Source organism: Carcharhinus amblyrhynchos, unplaced genomic scaffold (genome assembly GCF_965287045.1).
Source record: "Carcharhinus amblyrhynchos unplaced genomic scaffold, sCarAmb.v2.hapA scaffold_46, whole genome shotgun sequence".
Classification (NCBI taxonomy): Eukaryota; Metazoa; Chordata; class Chondrichthyes; order Carcharhiniformes; family Carcharhinidae; genus Carcharhinus; species Carcharhinus amblyrhynchos.
In genome coordinates this window covers 3326641-3336096 of record NW_027649787.1, presented here as the reverse complement: position 1 = coordinate 3336096, position 9456 = coordinate 3326641, and the positions used below count along the sequence as shown (strand labels likewise).

At 47.4% G+C, this 9456-nt stretch overlaps 1 long non-coding RNA gene across 1 annotated transcript; it reads left to right on the top strand.

The window, feature by feature from the left end:
* The first annotated feature begins 1040 nt into the window (after positions 1-1040).
* LOC145337314 (uncharacterized) lies at positions 1041-8229 on the top strand. Its single transcript, XR_013885342.1, has 3 exons — positions 1041-1154; positions 5681-5739; positions 7704-8229. It is a non-coding gene; the product is annotated as an uncharacterized LOC145337314 (long non-coding RNA).
* The last annotated feature ends 1227 nt before the right edge of the window (positions 8230-9456 follow it).

Here is a 9456-nt window from a genome sequence, read left to right as displayed (position 1 = left end):
CCCTGCCTGCAGCAGTTGTGGACTCGCCAACTTTAAGGGCGTTAAATGGTCAGTGGATAGGGATACGGATAACATTGGAATAGTTTAGGTTAGAGGGTCATTGGATTGGTTCCACTGGTCGGGGTAACATCGAGGGCCGAAGGGCCTGTACTGCGCTGGAATGTTCTATGTCCTATGTATCTGCCCACTTGTTTAAGTTAGCGTTATTCATCCTCTCTCTCCCTCTGTTAATCAGTCCATTTTGTTTCTGCATAATAATCCGTTATTCTCAGTCAGCTAGCCAACTCCCTGCATATCACTCCCTCTCTTTTTCCTCTTTTCTCTCCATTTCCCTATTCCCTGTGTGTCGCCGAGTGTTAGAGTCTCTGTCTCTCCCCGAGCCACTCGCGTTCTCCTCTCCCTCCTTTCAACCCCGTTTTCTTCTTTATTCATTCCTGGAACATGAGTTTCGATGGCTGTCCAGCATTTATTGCCTATCCCTAGTTGAGATTGGGTAAATATGCCTCAATCACATTCTCTTTTATTTCTCTATCACCAATTATTAATTTCTTTTTCGGTTTCTATCTATTGATATCTGTAATATTCTCACTCTTGCCTGATTTCGTCCAATTAAACGGTGCTCCATTTAAATAGCCAGCTATTTCTCTCAATGGATTCTTACATCGGGTACTCACTTTTTATACATGTATCCTTAACTTGTTCCTTCTATCTGTCCCCTTTTGTATATCCAAGTGAAACAATTCTGTATAATGTATCTGTTCTATCGCTCTCTTTTATCTCGGGATTACTCCTTTCCAATGTATCTATGACTTGCCCTCTCACTGAACGATGATCTTTCGATTTTTGCTCTCTCTCAGTCGCATTCAGTCTCTCTCTCCCCTGTTGAAAAAAAATGTTCAGCAACTGCTCCATCACATGACGGCAAAACCAATGCTAATTTTCGGGGAGGTAGAGAGGCCGTTTTGAGCAAATTGGTCACTTATTTATGTTTTCGACAATTCTAATTGGAGGTGAAAGTTTTTTTTCTTTTTCAGATATGCCGGTACCCACGTCCTGCAATGTCTCACTTTCAGCGGGGGTGTTGGCCGTGACGCTGCTCCGTCTGGGATTGGTCTTTGTGGCTGGGAGATGGAGCTGCAGGAATCGGCAGAGAGGTAGCGATTGTTCGGAGACTCTCTGACTTCAATCTACCCATATGGGTGGAGGGGGGGACTGGAAGTGTTAAAATGGCGGCGCGGGCTCGTTGGGCCGAAGGGCCTGTTTCCCGGGCTGTTTTTCCTTTGTTCTTTGTTCATTTATCACTGAACTATTGACACTGTGGAGGAAACGTGTGAAATATGGCAGGAGTGCAGAGGAGGTTCACTAGTCTGATACCGGAGATGAGGGAGTTGGACTGTGAAGAGAGACTAAATAGATTGCTCTGTACTCATTGGAGTTCAGAAGGATGAGGAGGGATCTTATAGAGACGTATAAGATAATGAAGGGGATGGATAGGGTAGAGGTCCAGAGATTCCTCCCGCTTAGAAAGGGCAGCAGGACTGGAGGACACAGCCTCAAGATAAGGGGGGGGGGGTGCAGTTTAGATCGGAGTTGAGGAGGAACTTCTTCACTCAAAGAGTGGTGAATCTCTTCAATTCTCTGCCCGTCGAAGTGGTGGAGGCTACCTCGCTGAACATATTTAACTCACATAAGAACATAAGAAATAGGAGCAGGAGTAGGCCATCCAGCCCCGCGAGCCTGCCCCGCCATTCAATAAGATCATGGCTGATCTGTCGCTGCTCAGTTCCACGTTCCCGCCCTCTCCCCATAACCTTTAATCCCCTCTCCTATCAAAAACCCATCAACCCGCGTCTTAAAAATATTTAGCGAGGCAGCCTCCACCACTTCAACGGGCAGAGAATTCCAGAGATTCACCACCCTTTGAGTGAAGAAGTTCCTCCTCAACTCCGTTCTAAACCGCCCCCCTTTTATCTTGAGGCTGTGCCCCCTAGTCCTACTGTCCCACCAATCTTGGTGTCATCAGCAAATTTCGACACTCTACACTCGGTTCCCTCCTCCAGATCATCTATATAAATGGTAAAAAGCTGAGGCCCCAGCACCGGCCCCTGGGGCACTCCACTAGTCACCATCCGCCAATCCGAATAGCACCCGTTGACCCCCACTCTCTGCCTCCTATTTGACAACCAATCCTCTATCCACGCCAGCACCCTACCCCCAACTCCATGTCCCTCGACCTTCTGCAATAACCTCTTGTGAGGCTCTTTGTCAAACGCCTTCTGAAAATCTAGAAAGACCACATCCACCGGCTCTCCTCTATCCACCGCCCTAGACACATCTTCATAGAACTCCAATAAATTTGTCAGACACGACTTCCCTTTAATGAAACCGTGCTGCGTCTGCTTTATCAAGCAATTCCCTTCAAGATGCCTCGCAATTTCCTCCTTAATGACAGATTCTAACATTTTACCTGCCACAGACGTTAAACTAACCGGCCTATAATTCCCCGCCTTTTGCCTGGCACCCTTCTTAAACAACGGCGTAACATTAGCCGTTTTCCAATCATCCGGCACTTCCCCGGAATCCAGCGGCGTTTGGAAAATAACCACCAAGGCATCCACTATCACCTCCGCCATTTCTTTCAGAACCCTCGGATGCATTCCATCCGGTTCTGGCGACTTGTCCACAATCAGCCCCTCCAGTCTGTCAAGCACCGCCTCTCTAGTAACAGTAATGTCATTAAGACCCTCCAGTCCTACCACCTTTCCATCGCTAACACCCGGCAAATTATTCACGTCCTCCTCCGTGAAGACAGAAACAAAAAAGTTATTCAATACCTTAGCCATATCCCCATCCCCTTCCACTAGGTCCCCTTTCTCATCCTCTAAAGGACCCACATTCACCCTAGCCAGCCTCTTCCTTTTTATATATTTATAAAAACTCTTGCTATCCTTTTTTTATATTAAGCGCAAGCCCAGCTTCATAGTTTCTCCTACAGTTCTTTATCAACTTCTTTGTCAATCTTTGTTGATATTTAAACCTCTCCCAATCCTCTTCTCGCCCACTACTCTTAGCTACTCTAAATTCCTCCGCTTTTAGTTTAACACTTTCCTTCACCTCCTTCGTTATCCAAGGCTTATTACCTCTCCTCCTACGGTCCTTTTTGACCATCGGAATAAATTTCCGCTGAGCACCAAGAAAGATCTCCTTAAAGATCCTCCACTGCTCCTCAACAGACCCTCCCTCCAACGCGCTCCCCCAGTCAACATTCGCCAATTCTTCTCTCATCCTACCGTACTCCCCTCTGTTCAAACAAAGGACGCGTCTCCGGGAACCCACTTTCTCCTCCTCCATCTGCACCAGAAACTCCACCATACAATGATCGCTCTCCCCAAGAGGATCCTTCACCACAAGGTCCCTAATTCTACCCGCCTCATTACGTAGCACCAGATCCAAGATAGCTCGCTCCCTCGTCGGCTCCAACACACACTGTTCGAGGAAACTATCCGGGCAGCATTCCAAGAACTCCTCCTCGAGCCCCCCGCGTCCAACATGGGTCAACCAATCAATATGCAGATGGAAACCCCCCATAACTACGGCCGTCCCATTCCTGCACGCCGCACTTATTTGCGCATTAACAGCCCGCCCCACCTCCAGATCATTATTTGGGGGCCTATAGACGACACCCACCAGCGTCTTCCTCCCTTTGCTGTTCCTAATCTCCACCCACAACGATTCCACCCTCTGCTCCTTGGCTCCAATATCATCCCTTGCTACCACCCTGATGCTATCCTTAATCAGCAGAGCTACCCCCCCCCCAACACCTTTTCCCTCCTGCCTATCCTTCCTAAACACTTGATACCCCTGTACATTCAGCTCCCAGTCCCTGTCACCTTGCAGCCACGTCTCTGTAATGGCCACCAGATCGTATCCATTTGTGCTGATCTGCGCCACCAGCTCATCCACTTTATTCCGAATGCTTCGTGCATTCAGATAAAGTGCCTTCATCCCAGCCTTCACCTGGACCCTATTTGCCGCAACGCCACCAACTATACTGACGCCCCCTACTCCCTCTATTATTGGGACATCCTCGGCCTCTTCCCTTACCTGTACCCTCTCCTTAACTTTAGACCTCGTAACATCACCTACCCTCGCACCCTCCCCCCCCCCCCCCCCCAATTAGTTTACAGCCATGTCTACAGTCCTCTTTACTCGATTCGCCAGCACTCTGGTCCCAGCACGGTTCAGACCAACCCCATCCCGCCCAAACAGGTCCCACCTACCCCAATACTGGTGCCAATGCCCCATAAATTCAAACCCATTCCTCCCACACCAATCCCTGAGCCACCCATTCACTTCCTTCATCCTGTCAACCCTACACCCGTCTGCACTCGGTTCAGGTAGTATGCCAGAGATGACCACCTTGTCGGTTCTACTTTTTAATTCCATTCCCAGCTTTTCATACTCCCTCCCCAGATCCTCAGTCTGCATTTTGCTTACGTTGCCGGCACCCACATGTACCACAACAACCGGATTCTCACCCTCCCACTCCAGGTTCCTCTGCAGCCCAGCTGCGACATCCCGGACCCGAGCACCAGGCAGACAACACACCCTTCTGTGCACTTTGTCATTGTGACAAAGGACAGTGTCAATACCCTTCACCCCACTATCCCCAATCACTACTACGTCCCTTTTCCACTTCTCTTTGCCTATGTCCTGCTGCAGCACTGTACCGTGTGCAGCTTGCTCACCAACCTCACCTGCCTCGTTCTCGTCCAGCCTGGAAGCAAGAACCTCAAACCTGTTATGCAGATTAAGAGGCTGAGGCCTCCGCTCCTCACCCCCCTTCCTCCTCCCAGCAGCCCCCTCTTGTCCCTGACCCTTAGAGTTAGCCAGTCTAGGGGGGGGGGGTGGATGTCACTTGCACCCCATTGACAATGGCACCCTCTCTCCCCCTGATGAGCCTCAGTGTCTGTAGCTCAGAGGCCAACTCATTTACCCTGAGCTGGAGCTCCTCCAACAACCTGCACTTACCGCAGACATGGTCACTGGGATGGACCCTGGGGCCCACCAGTTCCCACATCATACAGAAACCACATATCACATGCCCCTCCATTATTCACTGTAGTAGTTTTGAATTTTTTTTTTGTTTTTCAAACGAACTCACCTGGCCTTTTTTCCTTCAAGCCCTTTTTGATATTAAGCCCTAGTAGCTCACTCTGCTTCCCACTCAATCCGCTGCCCGCTCAGACGCTGCCCGCTGTCTACACCAGGCCTCCTTTTAAACCTGGCGCTGATTTAAAGCTGATGTCCCACAACTGCCTGCTAACCACTCCCTCAGAATTCTTAAAGCAGTAAATACAATAAATAAATGCTTTAAACAGTTCTACAAAGAACAAAGTGCTTTAAACTTATTTTAAACAGGTTTTTAACAGGTAAAATCTTAGCTCTCTCTCTGCTCCTTCACTCGTCTGCTCCAGCAAACAAACGGGTAGATAGGTTTCTGATAGACAGGGGAATTGAGGGTTATGGGGAGAAAGTGGGAAAGTGGAACTGATCCACTTCAGATCAGCCATGATATTATTGAATGGCGGGGCAGGCTCGAAGGGCTAGATGGCCTACTCCTGCTCCTATTTCTTATGTTCTTATGGCCATTTAGCCCGACTTTTTTTCTTCTAAACAGGCAATGCCAAGAGTGATGAGGATTTGACAGCTTCCAGATCGCACGGAGAGAATGAAAAGGTACGTTTTATTTCCCATAATGCGTGATTATTTTTCCCTACCTTTTCACCCAACATTCAAAGTTGGTAATGAGTACATGGCTCTAGAGAAAAAAAAATCTGCAACGCTAGCAGCATTCGTGGAGACGGGAATAGAACATAGAACATAGAACAGTGCAGCACAGTACAGGCCCTTCGGCCCTCAATGTTGTGCCGAGCTATGTCCAAACCCAAGATCAATCTGTCATTCTGGTGTGCTCCATGTGCCTATTCAGTAACCGCTTGAAAGTTCCTTAATTGTCTGACTCCACTATCACAGCAGGCAGTCTATTCCACACCCCAACCACTCTGAGTGAAGAATGTACCTCGGACATCCCTCCTGTATCTCCCACCATGAACTTTATAGTTATGCCCCCTAGTAACAGCTACATCCACTCGAGGAAATAGTCTCTGCACGTCCGCTCTGTCAATCCCTCTCATCATCTTATAAACACCTAAACCCCTTTATGCGGAAAAGTGTGAGGTGATTCACTTTGGTAAGAGTAACAGGAGTACAGAATATAGGGCTAATGGAAGGACTCTTGGTAGTGGGACGAGCAGAGATATCTCGGAGTACATGTGCATAGATCCCTGATAGTTGGCACCCAGGATGATAAGGTTGTTAAGAAGGCGTACGGTGTGTTAGCTTTTATTGGTAGAGAGATTGAATTTCGGAGCCGTGAGGTCATGTTACAACTGTACAAAACTCTGGTGCGGCCGCACTTGGAGTATTGCGTACAGTTCCGGTCACCACATTATAAGAAAGATGTGGAGGCATTGGAAAGGGTGCACAGGAGGTTTACCAGGATGTTGCCTGGTATGGTGGGAAGGTCTTATGAGGAAAGGCTGAGGGACTTGAGGCTGTTTTTGTGAGAAAGAAGAAGGTTGAGAGGCGACCTCATTGAGGCATACAAGATGATCAGGGGGTTAGATAGGGTGGACAGTGAGAGCCTTTTTCCTCGGATGGTGATGGCTAACACGAGGGGACATAGCTTTAAATTAAGGGGTGGTAATTATAGGACGGATGTCAGAGGTAGGTTCTTTACTCAGAGGGTAGTAAGGGCATGGAATGCCCTGCCTGCAGCAGTTGTGGACTCGCCAACTTTCAGGGTGTTCAAATGGTCAGTGGATAGGGATATGGATAATATTGGAATAGTTTAAGTTAGAGGGTCATTACATTGGTTTCACTGGTCGGCGCAACATCGAGGGCCCAAGGGCCTGTACTGTGCGCTGTAATGTTCTCTGTTCTATGTTCTATTAAGTCATCTCTCATCTTCCTCTGCTTTAAAGAGAAAAGCCACAGCTCTCTCAACCCTTCCCTCACTGCGAGCTCTTGGGATACTTTTTCAGACCTAATATAAATTATTAGACGAATTCTCCAGTCCATCCAGCTGGCTCGGTTTTCCTGCCCCGTCATAAGCACCGCACCCCTGTCTGTTTCCCCTACCTCCACAACAATGGGATGCGGTCCTTTGTTGAACTTTGTGTGAAACTGGTTTCCGGTCAGTTGCACCACTCCGCCGCCGTGGACGTTTTTCTTACCTCGGTGGCACCGGAAGATGCAGCCGTGGCTGGGGGCTGGGGGGAGGGATGGGGCGCAGGGGACCGCCAGGGATGTCCCGCCAAGGAAGCAGAATATTGACTTGGGAACCACCGCATCCATTTAGGAAGTTGATTTTTTTCACACAATGGGAGTCAAATTCTGGAACACTCTCCGTGGGTAAAACAGCAGCTGATCAGGCCAGTTAACAGTTGGAATTTGCAAAAACTGAAATGGATAGATTTATATTCGGGAGAATATTGAGGAATATTCAAAAATGGTGGGAGGACATGCGCTAAAATACATGTCAGCCTTAACCTAGTTGAACAGAGTGAGGGGCTCAATGGCCTCACCTATCCCTATAATAATGGTGCAGAGTACATTGAGAGATCACTTTTCATCCACAGACTCTTTATGCTGGTCTGGCCTTCAATGAAAATCCAACACGCTAACTCGAGAGGAATGAGAGAGAAAGAGACAGAGAGAAGAGTGTGTTTCCTCTATATCTGGTGTAGAAACATTCCTCTTGGTGCACGGTAAATTTTGAAGGTAGAACTGGAGCAAATTCGGGCGGACTGGCGGCTCAATGTTGTGACGGCGCCCAAATCGGAAAACATACTCTCCTCTAATGTTCACCATTCTTCAATGGAATATCGCCTGCAGTGCAGTGTCAACCCTTCATTCTTCTAATTCCTTATGTCGTTTTCTTACAATTCTATCCTCCGTTGTCTATGGTAAATATGCAATAAACAATTCAAAATGTATCTGTATCTGAGTTACCAATTGGTCAAAACAGGTTTGGAATGTGAGTTGCATGATTCCACATTCCATTCGGGTTCAACCCAAATGCGATGCCGGTAGCTCTTTGGCTAATTAATGTAGACAATTTTTGCAGTGAATGTGTGTGCGTTTGGAAATGGATAAAGAACTGACAGGGCGTTTGAATTTGGGATTCTCGCCGGATTAATTAAAAATGCAGATTGAGAACATTCTTGAACGTGTTGTGCAGTGATTATGACCACAAATACATTTATTGCTGAGATAAAATCGTTTCCAATCCATGTTCGCTTTGGATAACGTCGCTCCGTGGATTTTACAGAATCGGATCAGAGAACCTTACCCATGTACAGCAGAGAAAGAACCTGTTAGCTGTTTCAATCTGTACTTTTGTTCCACATCTTATCTATCACAGCATGGACAATAGGCTTATTTCTCTTTTATCAGCGATTAAAATTACTTATGCATGCAAACAGTAGGAGACCATTCAGCACTTTGGTGAGTTAATTTCCGCCAACCTGGAACAATATCTTAACTCCATCCGCTCCGCTGGCATCCATAAATCTATCCAGTTAGCAAAAGACACTCTATCAATTTCTATTTTGACAGTTTCATTTCAGCCCTGGTCTCAGCAGTTATTTAGAACACAGAACATAGAAAACTATAGCACATACAGGCCCATCGGCCCACAAGTTGCGCCGATCATATCCCCAACTACTAGGCCTATTTATAACTCTCAATCCCATTAAATCCCATGTACTCATCCAGAACGAGTTTGACTCCACCACCACAGACGGCAGCCGATTCCACTCACCCACCGCCCTCTGAGTGAAAAACTTACCCCTGAAATCTCATCTGTACCTACTCCCCAGCACCTTAAACCTGTGTCCTCTCGTAGCAACCATTTCAGCCCTGGGAAATAGCCTCCGAGAATCCACCCTATCGATACCTCTCGACATCTTATGATCCTCTATCAGGTCACCTCTCAACCTTCATCTCTCCAGGGAGAAAAGACTGAGCTCCCTCAACCTATTCTCATAAGGCATGTGACCCAATCCAGGCAACATCCTTGTAAATTTTCTCTGCACTCTTTGAAGTTAAGAATTACAGATCCCTCTTTTCCTTTGTTTGAAGAATTGTGAACACGTCACATCCAGACGCACAGACTTCATTTTCTCGGAACACCGTACCAAAACCTCCAGCCACCACTTACTACCACATCTATCCGAATTGTCCTTGACTTTGACGACACCTTGCCTGAAACAAATGTTGATCTGCAGGATGTCTCTAGCAGTCTCTGGCAGCGTTTGGGGACTTTTGTCTACAAACGGCCTCCCCCATTGCTATTAAGACATCAAAATTGATGCTAGGTCTGTTTCAATC